Here is a 27,923-nt window from a genome sequence, read left to right as displayed (position 1 = left end):
AACGGTAATGTAAATGAATCAATAACTGACCGGGAAACAAAACTTTTTGAAAAATTAGGTAATGAAATCAAAGTAGCCGAGGACAGAATACGCAAGGAAATTGCTGGTAGACTGAATGTTTCAAATGACTTGCCTACGTCAAGCAACAAGCAGCGCGACACTTATTCGCCCATGTCAGATTACGATGTCAATAACGCAGAACATCACGCGCCCTGTCCGGCGTATGTGCACGCACCGGCACAGGCAAACAATGGCTATTCGCCAAACGTGGTGCTGCAACAGGCAGTAGGCGTGTCGCCTTGCATCTCGACGATTCTAGTCGATGAGAGCCTGTTTGAACATAGACAGTTTCCAGTTTTCTCCACAGAATCCAGAAAAACCCATCCAGTCGTATTTGTAAGAGCATTTAAAAATGTCTTACCAAGAAACTGGACTGAGGCACAGAAGATTAGATATGTAGTAGGCTTCACACAAGGCGACGCACTTTTGTGGGCCACAGACATGGCTGAACAGTGCGTCACCTACGAACAATTTGAACGGGCTTTCTTGGAGAAATATTGGTCTGCTGGGGTCCCAGAAAGACTGCGACGTGAGGTATTCAACCCACAACCGTTCAACCTAAAAAATGGCGGGTTGAGAAAGTATTTCGAAAAGTACTTGAATAAGACGCGCTATTGGAACAATCCAATACCGCACGTAGACGTTCTCAAAATTCTGAAAAACCGACTACCCGCGAATTTACGAGAAAAATTGGTAACCATACCGGAAAACGACCTTGACTACTTTCTTTCCGTGCTTGACTCAATTGATCTAATATACGAAGAGCCGAGCACAAGTAATCGGAATGAATATTCCGGAACCAATCAAAACAACGGTAACGGATATCATTTTAATGGCAGTGGACACAACCCACACAGTTGGCATCCGTATGCGACGAGGCCAAATAATGGAACCTGGAATTACGGGAATCGGAGGAATTCGGCGCCACAGAGACGTGAAGACCGAAGGTATAGTACAGATTACGGTCCACGGCGGTATGGAAATGATAGAAATCACGTGAATGATTGGTCAGGCCTGCGTGATGAAAGGCGGCACACAAATGAAAATTACAATAGTTACAGTAATAGGAATGACAGACCAAGGAGGAATAGCGACGGCCGGTCGCAAGAAAATGTTGCACGCAGCGGTCCGGAAACTAATTGGCGACAGAATAACCACTCAGTACACTTTGTAGATGTAACGGACAGTACTGAAGCAACGCCGTTGTCTCCCCTGGTAAACAACAATCGGTCGTAATGAGCCCCCACCGGCCGACCGATTTGACAACAGGGGGCACAAACAAGCACACATTACATCTTAGACAATTATTTTTAAGATATGATCAGGATGCGACCGTAGAAGATGATCTATGTGAAGGTAAGTGACCTCATGCAGGCTGTAATAACAGCAAAGATAGGAACTATAATTACCAACGTAATTTTAGATACAGGCGCATCTACGAATATTATTTCTAACAGTTTATTTAAAGAAGTTTCGAAAGTGTTAAAAGTACCAGCGTTGCCAACGGAAAATTGTAAAATCTTGACAGCTATAGGTAACAAGTCAAAAAGTATTAAGTGGCAGACACAAATACCTGTTACCATTAGCGATGTCACGATAAACTGTACATTCTTAATCGTTGACAAGTTAATCGTCAATTGTATTTTAGGCATGGAAGTTTTCCGGCAGTATAAAGTGAACATCGACATAGGCAGTGGACTTTGCTATTTCCGAGTGGGCAGTCATAGTGTGAAGGTCAATCTTGTAAAGTCAACAATAGAGGGTAATGGCCAATTACAGAAACAAGCTGAAGTAAAATTAGTTTACCCACAAGTGTTATTGATAGATATTCCTTACCCCGAACAATTAGACACGGAAATAATTAACGAACAGGCCGCCCACGAGAAGGTAGGAAAATCCACTTGTCTTTCAGAAACTCAACAAAATGAACTAGCAGATCTTATTTATGAATACCGCGACATTTTTAGAAAACAGCCAACAATAATCAAAACGTATGAATACAAAATGGAAGTCTACCCACATAAAACGTACTGCCATAAATCATATGCGATACCATGGACAAAGAAGGAAGCGGTTCACAAAGAAATAGATAGAATGGTTCTATGGAAGGTGATATAAACTTCACATTCACCGTACTGCAGTCCCATCCTAGCTGTTAGCAAACCTGACGGATCAGTCAGATTAGTACTTGATGCGCGGGAAATTAATAAGATCATCGTACCAATACGCACTAGGCTGGAGAACTTAGATGAGCAATTGCTTAAATTTCATGGAGTGAAGTATTTAACATCCGTTGACATGAAGGCTTCGTATTGGCAAATAGCCCTACATAGTGATAGCAGAAAATATACTGCGTTCATTCATGCTGGCAGAAGCTATCAATTCCAAGTACTGCCATTTGGACTCAACGTGAGTGCTGGGGTGTTTATAGAGGCTTTAGACAGAGCATTGGGTCCAGAACTGATTAGCAAAGTGACGTTGTATGTAGACGATCTCTTGATAGCCACGGACACCTGGCAAGAGCATGTAGAATTGGTACACAAGGTGTTCCAAAAGTTCCGAGAATATGACGTCACAGCAAATTTTAAGAAGTCCGAATTCGGAAGGGATCAAATAAAATTTTTAGGCCACATTATTTCACCAGGCGGAATCTTACCAGATCCAAAAAAGCTTGATGCCATAGAATATTTCCCCTCACCACAAACACGTAAACAATTGAAAGCGTTTCTGGGGCTCACGTCATTTTTTCGAAAATTCGTGTCCAAACAGTTACTGAATAGTGATTCCCTACTCAACCTTCTAAGGAAAAACCACACATGGTTGTGGACAGTAAAATGTGAGGAAGATTTCGTAAAAATCAAACAGGCACTCATAAACGCACCCATTTTGAAGCATCCTAACATGAACTACAACTTTTGTTTGAGCACGGACGCATCATGTCAGGGATTAGGCTCTTGTCTGTTCCAATTAGTAAATGACAATGGAGAACAGAAAGTAAACATAATTAGTTTTGCCAGTAGAACGTTAACGGAATGTGAAAGAGCCTATTCGGCAACTGAACTTGAAGCGTTAGCTGTAGTGTGGGCTTTCCGCAAGTTCCAATACTATCTCTGGGGAAGACATACACGAGTGTTTTGTGACCATCAAGCACTATCGTTTTTACTCACATGCAAATTGTTGCACAAACGGATTGCACGTTGGTGTTTATTCCTCCAGGAATTTGATTTCGAGATAGTTTATATCAAGGGTGAACAGAATGTAATTGCCGACGCATTATCGCGCTTGCCACAAGGCTTGAGCGAGTTCAATGAATTGATCGAACAGACTTCCGATTTTAGAGTTTTTCTGATGCATGATGGCACATTTCAACCATATTACAGAAAGATGTGTAAGGACATGAGCAAACTACAAAAGGAAGACAATAGATGGAGACAAGTTATGCAAAAACTGCAGGCAGATGACAATAGTACATTGAAACAATATTACACAATGTCAAACGATGTTCTTTTCTACAGGCGCAATCCACAATCCAACACCTGGTGTGTCTGCATCCCGGAAGAATGCATAGACAATTTGATAAGACACACACATAGAGTATGGGGACACTATGGGGTATCAAAATGTACAGCGAAAATATCAACGTATTGTTACTTCCCGAATCTCAGACGCAGGATTGAACAAATAATAAAAAAGTGTACAATATGTCAGAAGGTTAAACATCTTAATAGATCTTGTTTGGACGTATTACACCCTATCATTCCAACTAGACCAAGAGAACTAGTTTCCGTGGACGCAGCAGGACCATATCCACGAGCTAGGGGAGGAGTTAGATATGTGATCGCATTTTATGATGTCTTCACAAAGTATTTAAAAATGTATGCTATAAAAGCAGTACTGTCGGGATCAATAATCAAACGCATGATAGAAGACTACATACCACTAGTGGGAAAACCGAAAGTTATATTAACTGATAATGCAACAAACTTCACTAGTAATAAATGGAAAACATTTCTCGAATCTCAAAACATAAAACATATATTGGTATCCAAATTTCACCCAGAATCGAGCCCGATTGAGAGAAATTTTAAAGAATTTAATCGCTTTATAAGAACTTATGTACCAAATAAACAGACAAAATGGGTAGAATACATAGCTCCATTTCAGCATATTGTAAATAATTTAATTCATACTTCAACAGGCTTTACACCTACAGAGTTAATGTTTCAAGGCACAGAACTTGACGAATGGGCTAAACCTTTACCTAAATTAGCCACAAAGGAAATAACACTAGGCGAAAAGGTATGTCAAGCATTACTACAGATGGAAGAACAAGCAGAAATAAGGAGAAAGCAGTTCAACAAAAAGATAAGAAAGGTTACAGAATTTAACATTGGACAGGAAGTACTATTACGTACCCACCCAAAATCCTCTAAAATTAAGGCATTAAACAAAAAGTGGCAGTTGTTGTATGATGGCCCTTTCATTATAATAGACAAACCTCACCCAGGATGTTATCTGTTAGGTAACACACGAACGGACAAGGTGAAAGGGTTATACCCCCACAAGGACATCAAGGAATTTTTTCATTAAAGGTTATATGTTATTTTAGCAAAATTGAAATTGTACAACGTTGGATCACATAGTAAAATTGCTGTCATTAACCTAAGAAACTTGCGAACAACTGGGGGCATATGCCAGCTTAAAAACGCATATTTAACCAAACCTAATGAAACGTTTGTTACTGTGAGTCTTAACACTATAAAATAAACCATACGGTACTTTTGTAGTCTAACTCAGTTATTTAAGAGAGGGGAACAAAGACAAATTAGCGCGAAGGTCAGAGTTTGTTCGCTTGAGACGAGCAACAAACCACACGTCGAAGTTGCAATCCAACGCTCAGCTCAGGAGCAAGCGATAGCTGCATGTTAAGACGAGGTCATTGGCCGCGCTGTAGGCAGCGAGCTGGGGAGAAATCTTCCCCCCTTCCATGTCCGATCAGCTGAGCGTATACAATGAACAAAGGCGCATGCGCGGTCGAGTCCATGTGTCACGTGACTATTACACGATGGTGGCTATCACGAATAATGTTCACCAACAATGCAGAGTTTTCCCCGCACCTACAGTCCAGTCACGGTACGTAAGCGCGCATGCGCGGAAAGCTTAAAAGTTTTGAGACCACTCTTACTATGAGACACAGAGACGAAAGTCATTCAAAAACAAGAAAGGAAAGGGTACACAAGTCTTGTAAATAGTAACTTAGAAAATTTAATTATAAGCTGGTATTACGTAATAAAAGTGAACATACAAGTACATACTGGTCATGGACGGTATTGTAATATTATATTATACTGAGTAAAATCTTAGCTTGTACGGAAGGAGAAAGAAAATAGAAAAATAAATAAATAAATAAATAATGCAGATATATAACCGGAAGAAAGGCTATGTACACGAGAACAGCACACAATTACATATAGGGAAAAAGGAGCAAAGAGGAAATCAAAGAGATAACGCATACATTTACATTACACAGTAGCTAGCGATTTTCAGAATGAACAACAAGGTAAACGCGGGAAATTTTGTGACTAAGGAGAAGAGTGACACAAGCTTTAAAATAGGGTAATAATAAACAGACCTATGCAGCGTGAGTAATGAACTGAATCGCTCTCAAAACAAATACCTAGGGTTTATAGAGAGAGAGACACACATTAACGTTAGGAAACACCTGAAGCACTCAGCAAACAACTTTGTAGAATATATAAGCTATACACGAGGGTACATGTACGAAAGCTAAAGTGTAAAGGCGGATAATAGGGAATGTTGCGCATTAATGGACTGTAAGGCAGTTATGTATGTAAGAAGAAATATTTAGTTGTAAGTATTATTAGTATAAGGGACGATGCTCAGCACACCCTGAATTATTTTGGAATATTGAAGGAATGGTGCAGGGTACCGAAAAAGGGCCACACCAGCAAAGTGTATATTATAGTGGTAGATATTTTTTTGTGTATAAACGTATGTATGAATGTGTGAAAGGCGAAAGAAACTCTGTACATGTACGGAACTTAAACAACGTAGAAGTGTATAAGGAAAATTAAACTGTAAGACAACCTCGTATAAACAGGTATACCTAACTAGAGATGGGGGATGCACTCTTGAACTAATTCATAGAGTTGAATCTTTCAAAGGAGTGAACAATCAGTGATTCAGAAAAAAAGAACGGTAGCTCCAAACGTTTCCCACGGCAGAGAGAGAGAGAGAGAGAGAGAGAGACGGAGCATATCAGCGGCGCCTCTGCTGGTCACAGCACAGTGCACGCCACACAACACAGCCAGCGCCGGCCTCTGCCCTGCTTCTACCTTGGCTGCCTCCATTGTGCAGTGCCCCATTGGATTTAGTGTTTCACATATGCTGTGCCGTCTCTGTGCGTCGTCTGCCGCGCGCAGTGTCTGGCGCAGCTTGACTTCGCATCGCACTCTGTCGGCGATCGTTTCAGTCGCACGTCCTGCCCTCTGGGCAGTTGATGCGAGCAACAGGACAGAGAGCCACCTAGCGGATAACATAGGAACTACTTGCAACAACCTGCTCGCAAGAGAACAGAAGATTTGTCTCGAAGCGGGTGAGTTCACCGCTCCCCCCACCCTCGGAACTCGCACGCTCAACGCTCACCCCACCGTCTCGACTCTAGCCAGAGCGTTGAGCAAAGCAACTCAGGTGTCACTCTGGTCTCTGCGGTCTCGGCTCACGCAGTAATACAGCTCGCGGCTCGACCTGCTCGACTCAGCGGCTCTGCATCGGAGTTCGTCTCTACTGGATATTGTTCTTCGTAGTAATACCGCTACGTATATTACATTATTATGTTATGTATACATCATTTGTTTTTATTTTATTTTTATTTGTTTAAAGTGATTAGATTAGGTTCCTGACGACTCCTCTTACTATAGGATTTTTATTATGGACACTCGAATTTACGCTTTAATTACGAGCGAACCAATAAACGTATCGCAAAATGTGATACACCAATATTTTCCTTGTTTTATTCTGCGTAAGGCTATATGCAGCACTTTCGTTTTACAGTCAAATTTATAGTTTTTTTCTTATTCTGGTACGGATTTTGCGATTTTAGGCGTCTTCGGAAGGAAACGTTCACTTTAAAAATATATGGCTTGCGATGTATTTGTATGAGGTTAATGAAATTTTAATACATTGTAGCCAAATATATTGTTAATGTAAATCTCAAGTTACAACATTTTCCGATCACTTAAAAAACCACGATAGTGCAAAATAAATCAATAATCAAAAACTTTGTCATATCGTGGAAATTTCAATAAACAATACAAAATTCTTACTCATTATCTGTGTTACTTCAAAATAGGATCAAATAAGATCAAAATACAGGTATAGTACTGGAATAAACCAAGTTTAAAGGGCAATGTGCCTTCCATTTATTTTCTATTCTAAATGAGTGGTGAGTCATGAAAAAGAGCTAATTCATTTCGGGGAGTGAACAGTTCTAATCCGATCTCTGAAAAGAACAGTTTTGCCCATCTCTATACCTAACGTCAAGAAACAACTTAGTTAAAACCGTAAGACTCTACGAGTTTACGAGAAAATGCGAAAAACTTGATACAAAGTGCAACATTAGCGATGCTTCACTCATGTATGCAAAAGGAAGGTATGAATTACTTTACCCACTTGAAACATGAAAGGAAAAACCATGTCAAAATTATATCTTTCACACATATAACAATTTACAGTCACAAAGAATGAAAATGATGTCGCCGCTATACGAGAAACAGGTAAGTAGTGTGATCGACGACCTGTAAGCAAAGGAATCGTCTATAAAATGAATTATGAACAAAAGTGTCATAAAGAATTTCATGCTGCACTGAAGCTATGAAGGTCTGATTATTCGTGTACATAGATTTTCATGACAACCAATGCATTATAATGTCTATTTTTTCTCCCATGATAACACAAGACACCTATAAGCGCACTTTAATTGAAAATGATACACGCACACAAGGGCGTGCCGCTATTATGAAACACTGTACATATTAATAGTAGCTACACCCTGAACTTCAAGATTGTATGTTTATATGTCTATGTTAATGTAGGAAATTTTATTAGAGGTAATGATTTACAAGCACACCAGAACGTGCTTAAGCACAAAACACTGTACATATTAGGGCTATGCTGCATATAAATGATTATTTCGTGCATTTTCAGATTTTATACGCAAAAAACCGTAGCATACACGTAGTCGCTGCCACTACCCTAAGTAGAAGGTAGAAAATTCCCTTCCCAAGCTTCAGTGGAGCGGCTACAGCTGTATTCTCTGCATGCTGATGCATGTCGTTGCGTATGAAGAATACGTGACGGAGGTAAACCTTAACTTATACTCGAGTTCAAGAAGGAAAACAAGGGACTTGTTCCTTCTAACAGATTAATGGAAAATGGCGAGTGTGTGTGTGTCAGTAAAATCCAAGACGAAGAAGCCACTATGAGTGGTCAAAAATTTTTTCAATTTTAGTCGATAGTTTTTTCCTGCAGTTAATGTAAACAATGTATTGTATGTATTATATATTATTCCATTGTATGTGATGTATTTTGTATTTCATGCCAAGTCCCGTGACTTACAAATTATGTGCATGGACCAGAAGTATTGAGGGGAATGAATCTCAGTACAATAGGTAAAAGGGGTTAATGCGAAGAAAACAAAAAGTGTAGTGAAAAGTTAGTTTCGATCGCAATACTCGCGGTTAAAGTGGTGTGTGTAGAAATTAAAATTGTGCAAAGTAGTGCTACGTTGCAAGTGTCAGCGAGCCTAAACAAGTGACATCGAAAATTGAAGCTTGTATCGTCAAACGACCCATGGCGTCACAGTAGGAAAGGACAATGCCAAACAAGTTTGACATGGTACGCTTCTTACCAGGAGCTGAATCGACGGGATCGTCCTCCGCCTCGCACATAGTGTGGTGTGTTCTTCGGGGCACATATTCCAATGTACCTCGTCGTATCCAGTCTAAGTACTGGAAGGAACTACAAAAAGCACACGCATACTGAGGTTCGGAAGTCTCGACGGTACCCGCACGTCGGTGTATATTCAGTGCACTGTCGCGCGCATTCAACCAACGTCGCCCGCTAACGGACGACCAAACAATCAGGCGCGCGTATCACCCGCCCATATTCAACATGGGTTAGCGAACAAAGCTCGTCGCCCCAGAATAAATACAGAACGCAATACAAGGACTTAATTTTCACCTCTGATGAGGAAGGAAACATTTGTATGTAACGTTGTATTCAGTGTATATTTTATTGTACAAACTTTACTACATGATGTCATTTTCTCAGTATTAACGAGAACTTTGTATATTAGGATTAAGGTTTGTAAATATTAGCATAAGTATACCAAAAAACTGACACACACTCAGAAATACCAAAGAATTCACAGTGCCATGAAATTGAGACAATAAAGATGAAGTTTGTAAATAAAAGACCCCCAAACCTATCAATTGCAAGGTCGACTACTGTATCCTGTCAACCAAATAAAATTTTCTAGTGACAGTATAAAGTAGGGGGGCAGTTGTAATGACACATTCCTATGCAGAGACATACAACATCTTAAAAGCTGCGCCAAAGATAAATTGAGAGGCATGTATATTATAATCTTTGTAAAGTTCACATTGGATTCTCTTTTGTTTGATACTCCAAGGAGCTAAGGGACACTTTCGATTGTTGCCTTGTGGAGGATGGACGTGATTTTTGGACTGTGCGGAAAGGCAGATATATGGTTGGTAATTATGGTTTGTGCGACGAGCACAGCAAGTCTTATTGTGTTGTGAATAAAAAATAGTGAAAAGTATGGAAGTGTTACGAAAATTATTTAAAGCAACGTAGCATTGTATTCCTTGGTTTCCACCGTCTTCGTGAAGTGAACCGATGCCGACTCATGATGGTACACACGGTCGACAAAGAGAAGAACATCGATGGCGACTAATGAATTAATATTGTGGCAGAAGGACTAATTCTACGTCTAAGGTAAGAACTCTGATTAAATCAACAATGACGTGGAATTTAAAATGTAAAATGTTTTTTATTTATTTCGCCACACAGCCCTGCACACGAGTTCGGCAGTCCTCGTCGCCAGTTTTGTGGCGGTGTTTGTAGTGACAAGCAATTCGCTGTAGAAACGGCTTACGAAGTCACCGCCACACTTTTAATAGCGGGCCGACCGGTCCGCTGGAACAGTGAACAGAAAGATGAAAGCCCAAACACTCAGATTAAATAAAAGTCGGTACTTATCTTTATTAACGAAGATACAGAAACAAGGTCGTGAACTCCGTGTCTACCGATATCTGTCTAGTTCGAGTCGGAGCGGCTAGGTCAGCGTCGGCTGACGACAAACAACAACTCTGCTGCCATGAACACACAACTGACTAGCAAGTACACAATTCGGTGGCGAGTACACCACTGAGCGGCGAATACAGGACTGTCCTAGTGCTCGCGACTCCAGCGCTTAAGAAGCCAGAAGCCAGCAGTGGCGCACGCAGACTTGCGGCGATTTCCGGTCTCGCTGGCGCTGCTTATGCGGACGGCGTCCGGACTTTGATGCTGCCAACCTTTTGACAGCGGGCTCGGTTGGCATTACTGGCTAGGATATAACAGATCGGATAGAATTGAATACCTCGGAATGGTATTTTATTATAAAATGGTAAAATTATTAAGATTCTAATTGATAAGAATAATGCAATAACACCTCCTAGTTTATTAGGGATTGTTCGTAGAATTGCATATGCAAATAAGAAATATCATCCTGGTTGAATATGGATGGGGGTTACTAACGGGTTGGCAGGTACAAAATTATCTGGATCTCCCAGGAGGTAAGGATTACTCAAGCACAGTATACTTAATAATGATGTTATTAATACAAATGTAATAGAGTCCTTGAAAGTAAAGTATGGGTGAAATGGGATTTTTTCAATATCTCCATTTAGGCCTAAGGGGTTATTAGACCCTGTTTGGTGGAGGAAGAATAAATGAATTGCTGCCATTGCAGCAATAATAAACGGTAGTACAAAATGGAATGTAAAGTATCGATTTAATGTTGCATTATCAACAGCAAACCCTCCTCATACTCATTGAACTAAATCTGTTCCTAAATACGGAATTGCTGATAATAAATTAGTAATTACTGTCGCACCTCAGAATGACATTTGACCTCAAGGTAAAACGTATCCTATAAATGCAGTTGCTATAACTAAGAATAGGATTACTGTACCAATTATTCAGGTGTGTATGTATATGTAAATCCATAGTAAATTCCTCGTCTGACATGTAAATAAATAGAAATAAAAAATATAGAAGCTCCATTTGCATGTAAGGTTCGAATAATTCAGCCATTATTTACGTCTCGGCAGATGTGAACTACACTACTTAATGCTATTTCAATATTTGATGTATAATGTATAGCTAAAAATAGTTCAGTTACAATTTGAATTACCAAACATAACCCTAGTAGGGACCCAAAATTCCATCAAAATGAAATATTTGTTGGTGCAGGTAAATCATCTAAAGAGTTATTAATGATTTTAATTAAAGGATGTCTCAATCGTAAGGGTTTATTCATTAGTAAATTATCTTATTTTACGAATAGGCCCCTGGTTAATGTTGGTGATTTTAACAACTGCTAATAGTGCTAAAAATAAATAAATTATTATTATTAATGTGATAATGACTGTAGGTCTATTATATAGTTTTTCTAAAGATATTGTTATTTCTTGATAATTGATTGAATTATCAATATTAATAGTTTCAGTATTTTTCAAAAAGTCTATAAATATTGCTATATCTAAAATAATTAATGTTGATATGATAAATATTCATATTGTTAAGGTAATAATTATCGTAATTGATTTTGGTTGAAATATTTCGTTTGATGCAATTCTCGTAATATAAATAAATAGAACTAATATACCACCAAGAAACGTTAAAAATAAAATATATGATAATCAATATCTTTCCATTATTGTTCCTGTTATTAGTCCAACTAGAAAAGTTTGTTGGATAATGAAAAGCATTATTGATATTGGGTATCTTAATTTAATAAAATTAATATTTATTACGTTTGATAGCGATATAATTATTAATTTGATCATTTCAGGGGTTAGTTTATTAAAAATATCGGTTTTGGGGACCAATGATGGAAAGCTTTTCCACCTCTGAAGTTTTAAAAGTGGGGGCTGGTCTTATTTCCGGTTTACAAGACCGGCGTTTTTTTTAAACTATTAAAACTAATGTTTATATTCTCTGTCTTTACTACTTTATTGATTTATTTTGCTGGTGTTTATGTTTTTTCTTCTAAACGTAAGCATTTATTAATGGGTCTTTTGAGATTAGAATATATTGTTCTTTCTTTATTTATATTGGTTATTGTTTTTCTTATTGAGTTTGATTATGATTATTTTTTTCCTGTTATTTTTTTGGCTTTTTCTGTTTGTGATGGTGCTTTAGGTCTTCCTATTTTAGTTTCAATAATTCGTTCTCATGGGAATGATTTTTTTAATTCTTTTGGTTTGTCTTTATGTTAAAGTATTTATTTAAAGCTATTTTTTTGATCCCTCTTTGTTTGGTCAATAATTGTTGATGGTTGGTTCATTCTTTAATGTTTCTGTCTAGTTTTGTTTTTATGATTTGTGTTTATTCATATGCAGATTTGAATATGATTAGATTTTATTTTGGTATTGATTATTTTTCTTTTAGTTTGATTCTGCTTAGTTTTTGAATTTGTTCCTCAATAATTCCTGCTAGAGGTTCAGTTTATTTAAGTTCTTATCGTTCTAATTTTTTTGTCTTTATAGTCTTAATTTTAATGATTATGCTTTATTGTTCGTTCGCTAGATTGAGTCTTCTTTCTTTTTATATTTTTTTTGATGCTAGATTGGTTCCTACTTTACTTTTGATTTTGGGTTGAGGCTATCAACCTGAACGGTTGCAGGCTGGTGTTTATTTAATTGTTTATACTCTGGTTGCTAGATTGCCTTTATTATTAGTGTTATTTAAGGTTTATGATTTTTCTAATACTTTATATTTTCCTTTATTGGTTGATTTTGGTTCTTATTATTTTATATTTTATGTGTTTATAATTCTTGCTTTTGTAGTTAAGATGCCGATATTTTTGGTTCATTTGTGGCTTCCTAAGGCCCATGTTGAGGCCCCTATTTCAGGTAGAATGATTCTTGCTGGTGTTTTATTAAAGTTAGGTGGTAACGGTATTTTTCGTGTTATGAAGGTTATTTCTTATTTGGGTTTAAAGTTAAATTATTTTTGATTGTCTTTAGGTTTATCTGGTGGGGTTATTGTTAGATTTATTTGTTTTCGTCAGGTTGATTTAAAGTCTTTAATTGCATATTCTTCTGTTGCTCATATAAGAATGGTTATTGGAGGATTGATAACTATGATTTGATGAGGTTGTATGGGTTCTCTTTCTTTAATGGTTGGTCATGGTTTGTGTTCTTCTGGTTTATTTTGTTTATCTAATATTATTTATGAGCGTTTAGCTAGACGAAGATTATTAATTAATACAGCTATTCTTTTAGCATCAGGAGTAACAGTAACATGAGCACATCATAGTTTAATAGAATCTAATCATACTCAAGCATTACAAGGACTATTCTTCACAGTACTACTAGGACTATACTTCACTATACTTCAAGCATACGAATATAGAGAAGCATCCTTCACCATTGCAGACGCAGTTTATGGATCAACATTCTTTGTTGCAACAGGATTCCATGGTCTACATGTAATTATCGGAACAATTTTCTTATCAACATGTCTACTTCGACATTCAATAAACCAATTCTCACCAAGTCACCACTGTGGATTTGAAGCAGCAGCATGATACTGACACTTTGTAGACGTAGTATGATTATTCTTATACATTTCTATTTATTGATGAGGTAGATAATTGTTTTTCTAGTATAAATAGTACATTTGACTTCCAATCAAAAAGCTTGATATAAATCAAGAAAAAAAATCCTAATTTTGTCTACAAGAATTTTTATTAGATTTATTATTCCAATAATTGTTATAACCCTTGCAACAACATTATCAAAAAAGTTAAATAATGACCAAGAAAAAAGATCACGATTTGAGTGTGGATTTGACCCAAAAAGATCAGCATGAATACCATTCTCACTTCGATTCTTCTTAATTGCAGTAATTTTCTTAATTTTTGATGTAGAAATCGCACTAATCCTCCCAATTGTAATTATTTTTAAAACTTCAGACATTATAATCTGAACAGTATCAACAATATTTTTTTTTATAGTATTATTAGGTGGACTATACCATGAATGAAATCAAGGAGCCTTACAATGAGCAGAATAAAGGGTTGTAGTTAAACATAACATTTGGGTTGCATTCAAAAAGTATTGATATAATCAATCAACCTTAAATAGAATAAGAAGCGAAGTATTGCAGTAAGTTTCGACCTGGAAGGTTGGTAAATAAAATACCCTTATTCTTATTAATTGAAGCCAAAAAGAGGCGCATTACTGTTCATAATATAATTGAACTACAAAGATCCAATTAAGGAAATGTAAAGCCAATATGAAAGCTGCTAACTTTTTATATTAGCAGTTAAACTCCGTTAATATTTCTAAAATTTATATAGTTTAAATGAAACATTACATTTTCACTGTAAAAATAATATATGTATATTTATAAATACCTAAAAGTAAAAATACTTCCTTATCATCTTCAGTGTCACGCTCTAATTATGTAAGTAGGCTGTTTATGTTTTCTTTATGTAAGTAGGCTGTTTAGGTTCTTATGTAAGTAGGCTGTTTAGGATTTCTTATTGGTAACACCACCCCTGTATGAAAATCACTGGCTGTGCTGTGTGCAGTCTGTGGCTGCTTTGCATTGTTGTAATACTCGCCATTGTAGTGTTGGGCAGCGGCAGCTGGATGTGAACAGCGCGTAGCGTTGCGCAGTTGGAGGTGAGCCGCCAGCAGTGGTGGATGTGGGGAGAGAGATGGTGGAGATTTGTAATTTGTCATGAACTGATATATATATTATGGCTTGTGATGATATTAAGGTAAATACATTGTTTGTTCTCTATTAATATCTTTCATTTGCTAACTATCCCTATCAGTAGTTAGTGCCTTCAGTAGTTTGAATCTTTTATTTAGCTGGCAGTAGTGGCGCTCGCTGTATTGCAGTAGCTTGAGCAGCGAAGATTTTTGTGAGGTAAGTGATTCAGTTTAATGTTAGTCAGGGTCATTCTTTAGTAGAGATTTTTGAAAGTCAGATTGTGTTGCGCTAACAAAATATTGTGTGTCAGGTTAAGCACAGTCATATATAAATTGTTCAAAAGGGGAAGTTTCATATGTCGACCCTTAGCCGAGGATACCTCACTGGAATCTTCTGATTTTTCTTGTAGTTTGTGTAATTAGTGTAGATTTTGTTTATTGCTAACGCATAATTATAGAGAGAATTTCCTTTGTAGTTGCAGTCTTTCATTGTTGTATAGTAAAACAGTTGTGGCATGCATGTAGATTTGCACCAAGTATTTCGCAGCTGCGCTTGCAATTAACTAGATATTATTTTCAGTGCTATGTTAATGTGTTCTCTTATTTTTGATCTTCAAATTGTGTTTTTCTGTGTTGTCGTGTGAAATACTGTGACAATAATGGCGTGTGAAAAACGTAATACTAGGCTCCAAAGTAAACTGAGAAATGACAGTGAAAATGAAAGCAGTGTGTTAGCGCCACCGAGTAATGAATTAACTGATGTTCAAAGTAGTAATTTGGTAATCGTGCATAGGGAAATGGAGCGGGCGGCAAACAATGGCACGGACAGTGAAACAATTAGTGAAGAGGGAAGCATTATCGATCGATCGGTCGGCAACAGCTCGCCTCAGGAATCCGAAATGACAGGACACAATTTTGCAAATACTGTAGATTCAGGTTTTGCGTCCCCACCGTTTTCTCAAATGAGTCAGGACACATTTTCCGCTTGTCAAAATGTGAATGTTGCCGGTGCAAATTCACTGCCGAAAAGCACTGAGGAACATGTTTCAGACACCAGTGCATTGTTATTACAGTTAATGCAACAAATGGGACAAAAGCTACAAAAGTTAGACACAACGCTTGAACAAAATCAGAAACAAATGGGACAAAATCTTCTAAAGTTAGACACAGTGGAACAAAATCTTAAAAAGTTAGACTCATTGGAACAAACTCTTGAACAAACACGTGAAGATTTAACTACTGAGTTACATAACATTGAATCGAAATGTCAAAAAGTCTGTAATGACTTAAAAACTCAAATTTGTGAGCATTTTCAACCTATTTTTTCGCGGCATGAAAATGCATTACGGAATCACGAAGCAGCCATAAAAGAACTGCAAACTATTGTTCATGAAAATCATGAGACCTTGCAAGCTAAATTTGACTCAGTTGCATCTACCGATTCGGTTACGCAACTTGCAAAAACTCAGGAAAACTTAAAGGACACAGTAGATACTCTGAAATTTGGTTCAGAAAAACACACTGAGGAAATAAGTACACTATCGGATAAAGTAGCCGAACTTTCAGATCAGTTCACTAACTTATCTACAAAGGTAGATGATGATCTGAATGACACAACACCTGTAGCCTTCACTGACACAGAAGAGTATGAACAAATTAGGAAATTCAAACAAAATCAGAATCAAATTAATACGCAACACCAAAGAGAAATCCGGGAAGTACAAGATCAGCTGATACAGGTAATACAAGAATTACGTATTTCAGAGGACACTCGCGCTCCAACACGGGAAGAGGGACTTAGAAATACGGAAAAGCCGCAAAATAATAACACAGGGCATTTCGGAAGTTATGAAAGAAATTGGCAATGTGCACCGAATTTTGAGATGGAACGGCCGACACGACCTAACAATGACCGACATGCGACTCGCCGACATGATGATTTTGACTATAAGCTGTTCATTACTACACGTAAATTCAAAACATTTAAGAATTCTGCCAACGACATTCATCCACAAGCGTGGCTCCATCAATTCTCGCATTGTTTTCCTCCCAACTGGTCGTTAGAACACAGATTAGAATTTATGTGTGGCTACTTAGAGAATGAACCAGCTGTAAGAATGCGATCGGTAATTCACGATTGCCACAGTGAAGGAGAGTTTTACCATTCCTTCCTCTCAGCATATTGGTCTCAAGCCACACAAGACCGTGTAAAACATAGCATCATAATGATGAAACGTTTCGAACAATCTGAATTTTCCAGTCTTATGAAATATTTTGAAGACATGTTGCATAAGAATCAATATCTTTCAAACCCATACAGCCCCTCAGAACTCATCCGCATTTGCTTACTCAAATTGCCTGAACATTTACGACATATTATTTTAGCAGGACGTTGCAAAGACGACATTGAAGCATTTCAGGGACTGTTACAAGAACTGGAAATTGACACATACCGTCGCGGGATGCGAAAACAGGAAAACAATCACTACAGGTCACATCCGTCACAATTCCGTGATGACAGAAACAATAACTGGACACGAAAAGGCTATTCTTACAACGCAAATCGTGACCAAAACAGACACCACCCATATGACAACCACTGGCAGAGTAATAATAGTTACAGAGAAAGATCGCATTTCTGTAGTAATGAATATGACAGAGATAAACACAGAAACAGACAATATGGGAACCAAAACAATTATTACCAGGGGAGACAGAATAACTTCAGACGCAACAGTTCAGCGAGGAGTTACGATTCAGGGAGAAATTCTCCACCACGTGACCGACAAGGAAGAAACTACGGATTCTACCGAAATGACGACAGACGATATGATCATAACGACAGACGTCAATTGCATCAGAACTGGCGGGATGCAAACAGAGCAGGGCGCTCTCGGCAAGGCGAATTTGTAGAAGTTAGGTCTTCTAATCCCAATAACAACGCGCGCCAACAAAGAGACAGACAATGACTCGCGCCGCAGGCACCCACGTGCGCCGGCTGGCTCAGAGAAAAATAACATAGACGCTAACCTTGTAAAAAAAATTCCAGTATTCTTTACTGATGTATACTGCATGATAATTGCGTTCAAGCTGAAATTCTGAGTACTAGGAAGAGTAAAGGTTGACACTACATTTCACATGTAAAACCATTTATTGAGAGATAATCTGCTTTTTAACTTCGTCTTTGCCATAAAACTTTTCACTTCACATTTCTAGTATGCTTTGTCAGACTTAAGAAACTGTTAACATGCAACAATGTTTGAAGTTAAATATCCAGTCAAGAACCAAGAGAACTTATTGAAACAGAAATGACGAATGCATTGTTATAGTGAACAGACGTCACAGTGTTATTGTGTGTGTACATTCTTGCTTGTTAGTTGCACGATTATGGAACGACTATAAGGCTTACATACTTAGAACATTTACCAGTACTGCTAATGAGATTTTAATGCAACATTTTGGTTTACTTGAAAATACATTCTGGATTTAAAGTACTTTCAGTGAGATACCAGATGGCACAGTGGTTAGTTTATGTGACAGCTACACGATTTTATCACGACGCTACTAATGAGTGACAATTTACAATGTTGCTTATGCGGTGTATCTGTTTTATATCTGCACAGTTTTCTGAATTCTTCTGGAAAGAAAAACATGTTTTAGTAGTAACTTTTGTGGTATAGCAACAATGAGACAGCCTTTTTCGTGGCACAACATTACGTTACTGTACAGTACTTTCTTCATCACGCCAATAAGCATGATAACTACGACATCTATACGCAAAGCATTTCACTTTTGTTTATCATGAGGTAAGTACATTGACTTCTGCAGAACTTAGCTTTCGGAGGACGATAACTACGACACTTCCACAGAGATTATGTTGTGACAAGATGCACAGTTTAGCGCTACAGTACACGCATTTGAGTGATTCATTTTGTACTTAAAACATTTATTTTTAAAGATATTTGAATTACAACGATACAAAGGTTTTCAGTGATACATTTCATTTCATTGCTGTAATCTGTAACACCTGAGGGTACAATTACATTAATCCTCAGGGGGGTACACGCTTACTTTGTGTACCATGTGTGTGGCAACCACAAGGAACCCTAGCTAATATGGTATTTGCTTATACAACTTTGCACATCGGTACCTTATTTCTCTAACACACAAATTACACAGCTATCTGATTATTTAACTGAGAGAGACAAACATTTATTTTACTCTATCAGTGACAGATGTTTTCGTAATTACACAGTTGGATAACTTCACACTTATGAAACTGTATTTTGTCTGTACTTTGTAAACTGTTCATATTTTTTCGGAATCATTGTGATACTATGAGAGCTTTGAATGATGTATTTGGTATGAGATCATGATTTTTAAAGTACGTTTGAGGCAGCTGACACTTTTGACATGAGCAGAGAATTTTTTTAGGCTTAGAAATTATTGGAGGAAGTTACGACGATTTTGAGATTTGACTGAAGTGTTATGATGTTATTATTACGACGATGATGTGTATTATGTTGTTGAGGAATGTTTATAATGCTACGTATTTCTCACGATGAAATATTGAAGAAGTGTCGACGAATATGTATATGTATAATGAGGTAAGGAATAATGAGTAGTGTTTAGGGACTCTGATTTATGAAAAGGATGTTGGAAACCAAGAAACGTACTTTAAGAGTTATGAAATGTGTGTGTATATTCGTGAATGTATTACAATGCAGACGAAAATTTTTTTGGACACTGTTATATCAATAGCATTTTGTTTCTACAGATTTGTAACGCAAATTCTTTTGGACACTGTTATATCAATAGCATTTTGTTTCTACAGATTTGTAACGCAAATTCTTGACCTGTGAAATATTTTTATATGAGACTGTCACTGTAGCGGTAAATATTTCCGTAAGAAAGTTAAGTGACCACCTGCACGTAATGCGTCGCGGGTACCCAGCTGTGTCAGACGCCTGGAGAAAAAGCCATTATTGCGAGCCCTTTTCAGCGGCACAGGTAGAAAAAAAAGGGGACGCCATTAACCTCGCTTCTGACATTCCTTTGTAGAAAGCATCGCAAAAACGACACGGTCGAACTAGAAAACATATGATTTTTGTAATGCGTTGTGGGCACACAGCTGTGTCAAACACCTGGAGAACAAGCCATTAGGGTGTGCCTTTCATCGCTAATGCGACACCCTCGTTACTTGAAAACATATGATTACTCGCACTTTGTGCTAATTACTGAAATGCTTATGAATTGATGGGAAATATTCGTACATCTGCACACCTGATTATGACAAGTGTCTTTCTATGAGAGTTGAGAGCTACTGACTTACGAAATGCCACATGACTATTGAATGATATTTGTATGCTTTGGTTTGCGTAATTGCTTATTTCATTTGATATCTGGTTTCCAGCTGTGTTGCAGCATTGCTTTTATAAAATGAAATGCATTTGCTAATGTGAACACTTTCTGTCAACAGATCTATTAAATAATTATTTTATGATCCACATTCTTTAAAAAAAAAAAAAAAGGAGCACTTGGAAAGGAAAGAACAATAAGATGGAACTAGTAACAGTAACACATAATTTTCTTTTCAAGTACATGGTAATATTTCTTTTTACAATCAGTTGTTGTGGTGCACCACTTTAATTACATAGACATTAAGATTTGATTATACATTTCCCTTATCTGCATTGTTGTCTTTACTGTAATATTTTTTCTGCTTGCGCTATGTCATGTTTAGGTATAAGTTGCTGCTCATTGGCTCATATTAGTTGTAATTTTGCATTTTATCTGTTAATTTAGATTTGCTGCAGCTTGCTTTGCGATTTTCCATTTTTTATCATTGCTGTTTGTGTTACTTATTTTGTGCTGCTGCATTGCCTTGTCCCTTAGTTTAGCATCTGAGCTCAGTAGATTTAAGTTAGCTTAAGAGGGGGTAGACTATAGAAGAGAATGAGTTGCGATGAATTGGAAGAAATGCATTGAGAATCTATACAAAAAAACGTACAGAAAGCAGGTATAGGTAGGATTTTCTTGGAAATAAATGTTGAGGTAAGAAATGTGTGAACATATAAACACAGAAAGCATGCTTAGATAGAATTTTTTTGGTGGAAACAAAGGATGAAATAAGAGGAAAGATATATGAAGTTTTGGGTTGGACTGCAGTACCAAATGTTACACTGAAAACGAACCCTGTGCTTTCCTATTGGTGTTATCCCACTATGTGTTTGTGTACCCTTGAGTATTTGTTTTCTTCCTGTCTCTGTGTAGTTTCATAGAATTTTTTCTTCTTTTAATATTAAGCTACATTCACTATGATGAGGAATACTGTTATCCTCAAATATAATTGGCATTAATAATATGTTATTTACCTTATAAATATGCTTACACATTATTTATTCAGTTTTGTTTTAATGCTCATGTGTGAAGTTGATGTTTCGAAAGTTATTCTGATCTTTTATGTATGTACTCATGTCATAATTCCTGTAACACTGACGTATATGTCTATTTCTATTCTTTTGTAACGCCTGTTTTACTACAAATGTTATCTGTATTGTTATGTTCTTTAATGATGTATTTTGTACCTTTGTAATTGTATTTTCATGTTGTAAATTTATAATTGTACAGACACCAGGTCTTCAAATTAAGTTACATTTCACTGCACACGTTTCTGTTGGTCATAGTATATGGACAATATGTGAGAAGTAGGGACTGTTAGTGTTTGCACGTGTGTTACTAATTCAGCAAGGGACTGGATAACAGCATTGCTGGTTCTAAGGACAATTCCAAAAACTTTGTGAGTGCACAAGTGGTGGTTTATGGACTTGCTATATTCTCCGCAAGACTCTTCGATGGTGAATGTTCACCTGCACAATCGCAACAGATGGCTGCTGGACATTTCTACAAGGACTACAGTGGGTCTACATCTTTGGTGGCCCACCAATACCATACTCTCTACCAGGACTACAGTGGGTCTGCTCTGTGATGACCTACTTACCAATATTCTTCCGAAGTACGACTGACACTGCTGTGGGTTTGCTCTGTTGTGGCCCATTATCTGTCAGCATGTTGCTATTCTGCTGTTATGTACAATTAGGACTGTCTTTATGGACTGTGAGAAAATTTGAGTTTTTGACCAACGTTGTATCAATAAGTGTGTGCATTTTATATCTTTGTTACTGTAATTGTGAAAAATTTTTGTCAAATCTGTATTGGCCAGTGCCCAACACCATTTGTAAAAATTTTTTTGTGGGGAGCATGGGGGCTATGTAAGTAGGCTGTTTATGTTTTCTTTATGTAAGTAGGCTGTTTAGGTTCTTATGTAGGTAGGCTGTTTAGGATTTCTTATTGGTAACACCACCCCTGTATGAAAATCACTGGCTGTGCTGTGTGCAGTCTGTGGCTGCTTTGCATTGTTGTAATACTCGCCATTGTAGTGTTGGGCAGCGGCAGCTGGATGTGAACAGCGCGTAGCGTTGCGCAGTTGGAGGTGAGCCGCCAGCAGTGGTGGATGTGGGGAGAGAGATGGCGGAGATTTGTAATTTGTCATGAACTGATATATATATTATGGCTTGTGATGATATTAAGGTAAATACATTGTTTGTTCTCTATTAATATCTTTCATTTGCTAACTATCCCTATCAGTAGTTAGTGCCTTCAGTAGTTTGAATCTTTTATTTAGCTGGCAGTAGTGGCGCTCGCTGTATTGCAGTAGCTTGAGCAGCGAAGATTTTTGTGAGGTAAGTGATTCAGTTTAATGTTAGTCAGGGCCATTCTTTTGTAGAGATTTTTGAAAGTCAGATTGCGTTGCGCTAACAAAATATTGTGTGTCAGGTTAAGCACAGTCATATATAAATTGTTTAAAGGGGACGTTTCAATTATAAGCTATTTAAGTAAACGAAAAATAATACCACCAAAAGAAATGTTGAAAAAATAAAAGTTAAAAGATAAATCTTAAAATTAGAATCATATCAACCTTGTATGTAACTAATTAAATAAATAAATAGTCTATACAAACCTTGACCACCAAATAATTCACCTCAACCATAATCAAATGATTTAGATGAATAATAACCCAATTTTAAAGGAAAATATCTAATAAACTTAGTCGAAATAAAAGGTATAAACCACATAGGATCAGCAAATCTGACAAAAGAAAGTATACTTAAAGAAAATAAATTTTGAGAAAAATCGAAATTAGAAATAAGATAACCCAAATAAGCACCCAAAACAACTACAGTAATAGTTAAAAACTTTAAATAATAAGGCAAGGCAATCACATGAGGAACAGGAAAAATTAACCAAGACAAAAGACTACCAACAAAAACAGCAACAAACAATAAACCAATTATACCAAAAGAAATATAATAACCCTTATCATCAAAAGAAAATCTAGAATAAAAATTATTATCACCAGATATTGAATAATAAAAAAGACGAAAAGAATAAGAAACAGTTAAACCAGTAGAAAAGAAATAAAGAATAAAAATCAAACAATTAATTCATCTTAAACAAACCATTTCAAGAATTAAATCTTTTGAATAAAAACCTGCTAAAAATGGTATTCCACACAAAGACAAACTACAAACATTAAAACAAACTGAAGTTTAAGGCATAAAATTAACAATTGTACCTATAAAACATATATCCTGAGAATCCTTTAAATTATGAATTATTGAACCTGCACACATAAACAATAAAGTCTTAAATAAAGCATGGGCTAATAAATGAAAAAATGCAAGTTTTGGATAACCCATAGCCAAAATTCTTATTATTAAACCAAGTTGTCTTAAAGTAGAAAGAGCAATAATTTTCTTCAAATCAAATTAAAAATTTGCTCCCAAACCAGCCATAAACATAGTTATACAACGAATTAAAAGTAAGAATCAACCACAATTATAAGTATCTAATATTGGTCTGAAACGAAATAATAAATAAACCCCAGCAGTAACAAGAGTAGAAGAATGAAACAAAGCAGAAACAGGAGTAGGGGCACCCATAGCAGCAGGAAGTCAAGAAGAAACGGGAATTTGAGCTCTTTTAGTTATAGCTGCTAAAACAATTAACATAGTAATAAGCTTTATTTCAAAAGAATTAGAAATAAAATCATAATAATAAATATAATTTCAACCACCAAAATTCAATATTCAAGCAATAGAAATTAAAATAGCAACATCACCAATACGATTAGAAAGTGCAGTTAACATACCCACACTATAAGATTTCACATTTTGATAATAACAAGTAAACAATAAGAAACTAAACCTAAACCATCCCATCCCAATAAAATACTAATCAAATTAGGACTGATAAATAAAAAACCTATAGAAAGAATAAATATTACAACAATAATAATGAAACGATTTATATGTTTTTCTCCCGACATATAATCCACTCTATAATAAATAACCAAAGAAAAAATATACATAACAAAAGACATAAAAATAAGAGACATTCAATCCAAAATTAAAGTCATAACAACCATAGAACCAATTAAATTAAAAAGTTCTCATTCAACAAAAACTCTATAATCAATTATTAAATAATAAATACCCAAAATAAAAATTATAGTTCTAGAAAAAAATAAAGAAAAAAACTCAAAGAACAAATAGAAAACTAATTAACAGCCTAAGATGAAAAATGCATATCATTGATTCTACAAAACAACATTTTTAATTAAAATACTTAAGCAACCTAAACAAAAAAAATACTCTCCCTTTAAACAAAGAATATTTAAAGGCAATCAATGTAAAAGTAAAAGATGATATTCACGAAAATAACCAAGAGAACAAGTATAAACACCAGAATAATAATTACCATGCTGAGATTAAGAATACATTTATAAAGAATAAACAGCTCTAAAAATAGGCAAAAAAATTAAAGCAAAAAATCTAAAAGAGGATCAAGATATAATTCTATTTAATAATCTAAGTTCACCTACCAAATTTAAAGAAGGAGGAGCAGCTATATTAGAAGATCTCAAAAGGAATCATCATAAAGCCATTCTTGGTATCAAATTAATTATACCCTTGTTACTTAATAATCTTCGTCTACCTAAACGCTCATAAATAATATTAGATAAACAAAATAAACCAGAAGAACACAAACCATGACCAACCATTAAAGAAACAGAACCCATACAACCTCATCAATTCATAGTTATCAATCCTCCAATAACCATTCTTATATGAGCAACAGAAGAATATGCAATTAAAGACTTTAAATCAACCTGACGAAAACAAATAAATCTAACAATAACCCCACCAGATAAACCTAAAGACCATCAAAAATAATTCAACTTTAAACCCAAATAAGAAATAACGTTCATAACACGAAAAATACCATAACCACCTAACTTTAATAAAACACCAGCAAGAATCATTCTACCTGAAATAGGGGCCTCAACATGGGCCTTAGGAAGCCACAAATGAACCAAAAATATCGGCATCTTAACTACAAAAGCAAGAATTATAAACACATAAGGTATAAAATAATAAGAACCAAAAACAACCAATAAAGGAAAATATAAAGTATTAGAAAAATCATAAACCTTAAATAACACTAATAATAAAGGCAATCTAGCAAGCAGAGTATAAAAAATTAAATAAACACCAGCCTGCAACCGTTCAGGTTGATAGCCTCAACCCAAAATCAAAAGTAAAGTAGGAACCAATCTAGCCTCAAAAAAATATAAAAAGAAAGAAGACTCAATCTAACAAACTAACAATAAAGCATAATCTTTAAAATTAAGACTATAAAGACAAAAAAATTAGAATGGTAAGAACTTAAATAAACTGAACCTCTAGCAGTAATTATTAAGGAACAAATTCAAAACTATGCACAATCATACTAAAACATATATAATCAATATCAAAATAATACTAATCATATTCAAATCTGCATATGAATAAACACAAATCATAAAAAGAAAACTAGACAGAAACATTAAAGAATGAACCAACCATCAACAATTATTGACCAAAAAAAAGGAATCAAAAAAATAGTTATAAATAAATACTTTAACATAAAGATAAACCAAAAGAATTAAAAAAATCATTCCCATGAGAACGAATTATTGAAACTAAAATAGAAAGACCTAAAGCACCTTCACAAACAGAAAAAACAAAAAAAAAATAACAGGAAAAAAATAATCATAATCAAACTCAATAAGGAAAACAATAACCAATATAAATAAAGAAAGAACAATTTATTCTAATCTCAAAAGAACCATTAATAAATGCTTACGTTAAGAAGAAAAAACATAAACACCAGCAAAATAAATCAATAAAGAAGTAAAGACAGAGAATATAAACATTAGTTTTAATAGTTTAAAAAAAACGCCGGTCTTGTAAACCGGAAATAAGTCCAGCCCCCACTTTTAAGACTTCAGAGGTGGAAAAGCTTTCCATCATCGGTCCCCAAAACCGATATTTTTAATAAAATAACCCCTGAAATGATCAAATTAATAATTATATCGCTATCAAACGTAATAAATATTAATTTTATTAAATTAAGACACCCATTATCAATAATGCTTGTCATTGTCCTACAAACGTTTCTAGTTGGACTAATAACAGGAACAATAATGGAAAGATATTGATTATCATATAATTTATTATTAACGTTTCTCTGTGGTATATTAGTTCTATTTCTTTATATTACGAGAATTGCATCAAACGAAATATTTCAACCAAAATCAATTACGATAATTATTACCTTAACAATATGAATATTTATCATATCAACATTAATTATTTTAGATATAACATTATTTATAGACTTTTTCAAAAATACTGAAACTATAAATATTGATAATTCAATCAATTATCAAGAAATAACAATATCTTTAGAAAAACAATATAATAGACCAACATTCATTATCACAATAATAATAATAATTTATTTATTTTTAGCACTATTAGCAGTTGTTAAAATCACCAACATTAACCAGGTGCCTATTCGTAAAATAAGATAATTTACTAATGAATAAACCCTTACGATTGAGACATCCTTTAATTAAAATCATTAATAACTCTTTAGATGATTTACCTGCACCAACAAATATTTCATTTTGATGGAATTTTGGGTCCCTACTAGGGTTATGTTTGGTAATTCAAATTGTAACTGGACTATTTTTAGCTATACATTGTACATCAAATATTGAAATAGCATTTAGTAGTGTAGTTCACATCTGCCGAGACGTAAATAATGGCTGAATTATTCGAACCTTACATGCAAATGGAGCTTCTATATTTTTTATTTCTATTTATTTACATGTCGGATGAGGAATTTACTATGGATCTTACATATACATACACACCTGAATAATTGGTACAGTAATCCTATTCTTAGTTATAGCAACTGCATTTATAGGATACGTTTTACCTTGAGGTCAAATATCATTCTGAGGTGCGACAGTAATTAGTAATTTATTATCAGCAATTCCGTATTTAGGAACAGATTTAGTTCAATGAGTATGAGGAGGGTTTGCTGTTGATAATGCAACATTAAATCGATTCTTTACATTCCATTTTGTACTACCGTTTATTATTGCTGCAATGGCAGCAATTCATTTATTCTTCCTCCACCAAACAGGGTCTAATAACCCCTTAGGCCTAAATGGAGATATTGAAAAAATTCCATTTACCCATATTTTACTTTCAGGGACTCTATTACATTTGTATTAATAACATCATTATTAATTATACTGTGCTTGATTAATCCTTACCTCCTGGGAGATCCAGATAATGTTGTACCTGCCAACCCATTAGTAACCCCGTCCATATTCAACCAGAATGATATTTCTTATTTGCATACGCAATTCTA

This window comes from Schistocerca serialis, chromosome 3, assembly GCF_023864345.2.
Source record: "Schistocerca serialis cubense isolate TAMUIC-IGC-003099 chromosome 3, iqSchSeri2.2, whole genome shotgun sequence".
NCBI lineage: Eukaryota > Metazoa > Arthropoda > Insecta > Orthoptera > Acrididae > Schistocerca > Schistocerca serialis.
Note: the sequence above shows the minus strand (reverse complement) of the source record.